Raw genomic sequence first — 6,859 nt, forward strand, 5'->3', positions numbered from 1 at the left:
TAGAGCTCGGGGGACTTCACTTAATGACTGCAATTTCTAGTCAGGTAGAAATCCATTAAAGAATTCAGCCAGGAGATCTCTTGCTGTCCAGAGATCTTGGGAGGTTCTGATATTGCTGGCCACAGGGGTCAGGGTTAGTTGGTTGTTCACCTAAGGAAATGTCAGAGTCTTCTGGAGACTGTGTTTATGGACTCTTTAGCCTTGGTGCTGGCAATGAGGCTATTGGGAAAGCACAGTGTCTTCGATCTGTAAAAAGAGCAAGAGATCCTGGGGTGACAGGCGCTGTGACTGGCATGGCAGAGCATTGTCTTTGCATTGCTCGTCCTTTTTCCTTTAGTGTCTTTACTCCTTGGCATCCTGGAGTGCGATGTAAAACCCTGTCCCCATCTCAACCAGCTACTGTTAGCACTGTGGCTGACGGACCTCTTACCTCTCCTACTGGGGCAGGTCAGTGCCCTGCAGGGACTATCTCCACGGTGGGTCTCAGGTAAATGCCAAGCAGAAGTAGGGAGGCTCTGCTGAGGACAGTGTACAATCTGGTGGTAGTGTCCAGTGAACAGGACACATGTTTTGAACAGCATGGCCAAAGAGTGATGACCGCCTCCTGATCCTGTGCTTGGTGGTGCATTGGTTTCTATTGATACTGTGTTGCTGGAGAGGCCCTGGAAACCAGATGCTGGAGGTCAGCATTTTGTTGGCACCAGTGTCTGCAGTGACTTTCTGCTCAATATCAGTCCTTTGTGAAAAGCCTGAGGTGAAGTGCAAAGAGGTGACGTTTGAACCACCATGTTGAGTATTAGGGAGGAAAACCCTCCTAAGGAAGAAAGGGAGGATATTGAAGGTTGGCTGGAACCAACTTCCAGAAGGACTGGAGTCCAGCGTGTTGGTACAAAGTACCTCATCCCCAATTAGGGAATTTGTAGGCAGTCCATGGAGCACTGACAGTGGGAGCTATGTTGATATAGATGTGGGATCTACATAAGTGCTTCATTCATTATTAAATGCAATGTTCAGAAAAAGGGAGCTTATTTCTCAGTCTTGGCCTCTAAACTTGTCAATTCTAAATTTAACCAGACCACATGCCATATAGCTAATCCTCATTTTTATATTTGCACAAGAACTTTTTTAATGGCAGTATTGCTTGCTGCGGTGCAGAGGGGCTCTTACTGGTTTGTTTTTCCTAAAACTTGACATTGTGTCATGTGTTAAGAGGTTAAAAAAAAGGCTCATTTAAGAGAAGCAACCAGTACTGGGGCTGGACTGAGATTCTGGGTGAGGCTGCTGGGAAACCCTTAGAGGATCGCATCTGAGGATGTTCCCAGCGCACTCACTCCCTCCGGAGGCAGAGGTCACTGCCTCCTGGCTGCCTGAAAACAGCTGAAAATGCCACACTGACAGATTTCTCTAGAAACCTTATCTACGGTATTTTCTTTGACTCTTGCTGTAACCCTGTGCTTCTTTCTCCTCCCTTTCCTGTCCACATGTGCTCTGCAGTCCCAATCCCTTTACAATTCCTCCCTTGCCTCCTGCTTTTCTACCTTCACCTTAACAGCACCAAGCGAGTCCCACATCCCCATCCTTCTCTATTTATGGTGGCAACCACCATAACCATTCCCCTGTTTCTGTCCTTTCCGCCTGACACTCATCCTCACTATTTTGTGATGTGTCCATCTCTTCCCTCCCTTCTCCTGCTGTCTCTGGGACACCCATTTCATCTCTAGAAATGTCACTGCCAGCTGCAGCATTCCCCTGTGCTGGTCTTTGTAACTCCTCATTCTTCCAGATAAACATCTCACCTTTCCATGAGTCTTTTGGCTCATTTCTCAAACTATCCTTTCATCAGACTTCTTTTTTTCACAAAGGATCTTACCAGTCCTTGCAGAATATAGCCTAACTTCCCCCATTCCCCAGCTCACATTTCTTCTTCCCCTACTGAACAGCTGTCAGAGATGTAGTTTATCTTCTGCTCTCTCCTAGTAACTCCATTTGCCCAAATGGCCCCCTGTCCTCTCTTGCCCAATTTCTTATTCTGCCTCACATCCAATCCATTTCAGCCCATTCTTCTTTCTTACTCCGTTTGCTTATCCTCAAGCTCTTTCCCCCCACACAACAGGCTTTAGTGCATTCCGGCCTATAAAAAAGGAAAACCTTTGGGTCTCCACTTGGATGTTTTCACCCACCTTCCTGTATTTTGAAGTTCAATTACCATAGTTCAGTATTTGTGCCCATAATTGCTTTTTTTCTATTCCACTCTTGCCTCCCTCTACTCGTCTTCCTTCCCTACTGCTAACTCACCACACACACCAAACTGCCTTTAATGCCTTCTGCCTGGCCAAAGCTCAGAGTTGGTGCTTCACACTTACACTCCTCAGCCCCTCAGCAGTCATGCTCTTCTTGAAATTTTGTCCTCCTTTCTTTCTGAAGTTCTTTTGTCTTGTCCTTATCCTCTGATGACCTCGCTAATCAGTCTTCCACGTGTCCTTTCAAGGAGTCATCTCATTTCTCTTGCAACTCTTTGTAGGAGTTTCATGGGTCCCTTTTCTTAGTGTCCCACTCTTCTCTTTGCAGACTGTGGGTTTTGGGGGAACTTCTTATGAACTTAACTATCATCTTGAGGCTATCACACATTCCCAGAGGAATTTCCAAGCTAAAACCTCAGCCTGTCAGATACATAATTTTGAAGATGATCGTCAGTTCCAGCTCATCATAGACAAAAGACAATCTATGACCTTCGCTTCCAAACATTTTAAATTACTAAATGCTACCATCCACTTGGTGACTTCTGGGCATTATCTCGGTGTTATTTTCTATGGAAATTTCTCCATACATTCTTACAGCTGGGCCCTGCCTACACTGTGGGCCCTGCCTACACTGTGGGTAATACAAAGACTGCTAAGAGTCTTTTTGGATAATATTTCTAATATATGACCTGTGTGGAGAGGTATTGTGTTAGTGGTGATCCTCTGAGCTTTCTGTGCCATCTTGTAGGATGCTGTTACTGGTGCTACCCCTACACTCAGTGTCTGCTTGAGCTTGGCTTCCTGCAGCTGACATTGTTGAGCCATGTCATGTCTTGGCATCAGCCAGTCCACGTCCTCTGCAGTCCTGAGCACCTCCCCAGGCACTGTCAGACAGCGTGTGGAGCAGATTAACCACCTGGGGAAGACTGAACCAAATCATACGAGTATCTCACTAGAGATGGTCTTCTCAAGATCTTGGGGGCCATCAGTGGGACATAGCTATGCTTCAGAAAGGACTCTGGAGGTATCGCTACCTATGCTAGATGCTGGTGCCTATACATTATAATCATTATAACTACCTGACACACAGGAGTACTGTGCCAAGTTCCTGGGTCTTGCTCACCAGGGTGGGTTGGCAGCATCAGCCCTGTAACAAAGGTTAAGCAACTTCTGCGGCTGACTGAGTTGCCAAAAGTTAAACCCTGTGAAGGCCCAGCAAAGAGTTTTCAGGATAATGAGGGTTTCCAGGTTCTGGTGAAAGTCAGTGTTGATTTCTGCTTCTGCTGCTTCATCTCCAGCTTCTCAAAATCCCTCCTTTTAAATCTGCTCATCAACACCTAAATATGAGTTACTGACAAAATTGAGAGACCAGTTTCACTTAGGAACAGGTGCTACTCAGCTTTTTTTCTAAAACTAGCCCTCATGTAAATGTGCCTACATATTGATTTAGCTTAACACTACTGTGAACCTTCCCTTAGCCTAATTTTAAGCAGAGTTTCATAGGTGATTTCTTGAGACACACTTAAAATATAGCTTAAAAGATTACAGTCTTAAAAGATGCAAACTTGAAAGGTGCCTGGGTTGCACTCTGTAAGGTCAGTCATGAAAAATGAAACAGGCCCATGTATATTAAATACCTCACAGATAAACACACATCCTGAAGAGATCCAGACATAGAAACTTGCTTGGTTCTGGAACAGCTTCCAAGGACAGAGAGCTCTGCCTGTAAAAATAAAATATTTTTTCCTGGTAGGTTGGCTTGTATCACCCACACATGGCAGGCTGAAAGTATATTTTGCCTTCTTCATGGCTCAGAAATATTTTTTTTTCCTTGAATGAAATGTTCCATCAGGCACCGAGTCCTTGAGTTGACTCTTGATCTGGTTCTGGTCCCCAGGTTATTTAATTTAATGCTCTCAGGCATCTCTGTACTCTGCTGCAGTCAACAGTGTTGACACATCCCCACACACTGGAATCTGTTCACTTCAGGATGCTTATCTGCCTGCGGCAGGACTCCAGTCGCACTGAGACCCTGTGCAACAGTGTCTCTGGCCAGATTTTCTGCTAACACTATGATGGGTCTTTCCCCTGCATTTTCCCCCCAGAGCAGCCGATAGTGGAGTAGGTCACTTGGTATCTTACTGCCTCCCTGGACCAAAAGGGCATGCTTGCAGAATACATCTGTGCTTAACTTATAAATATTTTGTACAAGAAAAATAACAGATGAATATCTGTGATATGCAAAGGGAACTTGCTTATGTTTAACTGTTTCCAGCTACTGGCCAAGAATGATAACTTTTGGCTGCAGAGAGTCCCAGCCGGGCTCCTCACCAGGAATGTTCCTCCTTGACATTGCGGACAGAGCCCTTTGTTGTGCATCATCACCAGCACTTGGCTAGCTGGCTGGTCTTTTGGCCAGCAGTGGTCAACTGAATTTTTTGAGCTCTGCTTTTCAGGTTAAGATGCCTAATTTTTGCATGTAAGAAACTCAGATAAAATTCTGTCTATTGGTGTCAAAGCTGCAACTTGTTGGCTGTCCTTACCTATGCACCAAACATGGATAACCTTGAAGAGAGGAGCTAAAGGGTTAAATCTGAAATGTAGAGTAGTCACCAAGCAACTGTTTTCCCTTCTATACGCAATGCTGTGTTATCATTGTGCCGCTCAGACATAGGCGTGAATGACACAATGAAGTGGGCCGGGGAAGCGTAATCAGCTTCACGTCCCTTACTCCTGCAAGCTCGGCTGGTCTGTTTACAAGAATAACTGCAAAGTTCAGGACACCAAGCCAGAAAAGCACATTCTGAGTATCAAAAATCCAACCGATCTGTTGACTTGACTGAACATTTTTCTGTATCTCTGAGTTCATGTCAGAAAGGCGAGGAATTGCAAACTGTCTGCATATGTCAGCCCGGCATTTCTGAGGAGGGCTAGCTGGCCGGAGTAACCGTTTCTAAAAATGACCTCCTGCCAAGACTGGATTCACACAGCAGGCAAGCTTTGGCACTCACTGCCCTTCTTATGAACTAAGTGTAGTAGCTTACTTTTATACTTCTCCAGAATGATCCCCCAGTATTTTAGTGCATTCTCTCTATGCTCAGTGTTAATCCAACAGCTATGAAACCTCACTTCCCTTAGCAATGCCTTTGCATTAACCTTGAGAAAGGCCTGTCACCAGTCAGTACCTCCCTTTCCCCATCTGCAAAAGGGGGCCATGACTGTCATCTGCTTTCAGAAGTGCTTTCACATCTGCAGATGAGAAGCTTTATGTTGTACAGAGATACTTTCAGCCACTGGAAAGGAGGCAATTTTTTTTTTTTTTTAAGAACTGACTATGGTAATTTGTATAAGTTTTTGCTTATACACACAAACACAATAATAGTTAAAATTCAGCAAGCATGATTTAGCAAATTGTATATGATGGGTAAAACACAAGTCTTGCAGAACACAACCCATGACAAAATTATTTATTTCTAATCATAACACCACTGATTCTCTATATCACTTGATTCCTTGCCACAGCTCTAAAAATCTCTGCCATGTTTCTATAGCTTCACTAACTAGCTAAGGACGTTTCCAACCATCCCATATAGTTCCATGACAATTACCATAGTCTTCTTTCATCTCAATTATGTTCCACCAAGTCCCTAAAGTATAAGCCAGAGTAATTTTAGAGGGAAGCCCCAAACTGAGGAAGAATTTGAAGGTCTGCTATGAGTGATGGGGGGTTCAGTGTAACATGGAAAGCACCAAATTATGACTGATGGGGATGTAAACAGTGTCACATGGGGAAATAAGCTGAGAGAGGCAAACTCTGTACATCTCCAGGCTCATTTTGTCCATCATGAGAAGGCAACTGCAGTGTGTTACTAATTATCTGTGTTAACTGGTTTTTCATGCACTGGAAAAGAATAAGAAACTTCCCACATTTTGAAACATTGCATTTTGTGGGACCCTCCAAGCAGTGAGATTTTATTTTTGAGGAAGCTTCATGTCTGTGGTTAAAAGCAAGTGCAATGTCTTCATGAGACTGGGACCACTAACAGAGGCAGAAGGAGCTTATGATTGTGTCTCAGGAGGCTACTGCTAAAAGTGTATTGTGGCATCAAGACAACAATTTTCATAACGCCATTTTATTGATTCTGCATTCCTAGGTTGTCTTTTAGATCCTACTAACCCTGCCCGAGAATCCTTCAATGGAAAATATCTACCTATGGTTGGTTTCAGAAGGCAATTATAGATGACAGTCTGTTTTTTGGAAGAGCTCAGGAAGTGGAGAGCAAGTGTGTTGGAGCAGGCTTGGACATGAACTAGATGGACAGGATGGCACAGGGACTGGCAGGACTGGAAGGAGTCTCTGGGCTGTGGATGTGACTCCATCCAGCCTGCAGCAATGGATATGGTGCCCAGCTGTTCGTCTCCCCACTCCTGTGCAGATGTTGACACACTGAAAGACACCGTCACAAAAGACAACTTGCTGACAGTGCTAGTGATGAGGTCAAGCACTGAAAGTGTACCAGCACTCAGTCCTTCACTCTTTCTCCTCTGTTATGCCAGCACTTGAGATCCCAGCTGGAAGTACTCTGGACTAGTGTGGACGGAAGAGGGTGCTTCTGATC

This window comes from Mycteria americana, chromosome 1, assembly GCF_035582795.1.
Source record: "Mycteria americana isolate JAX WOST 10 ecotype Jacksonville Zoo and Gardens chromosome 1, USCA_MyAme_1.0, whole genome shotgun sequence".
Taxonomy (NCBI): domain Eukaryota; kingdom Metazoa; phylum Chordata; class Aves; order Ciconiiformes; family Ciconiidae; genus Mycteria; species Mycteria americana.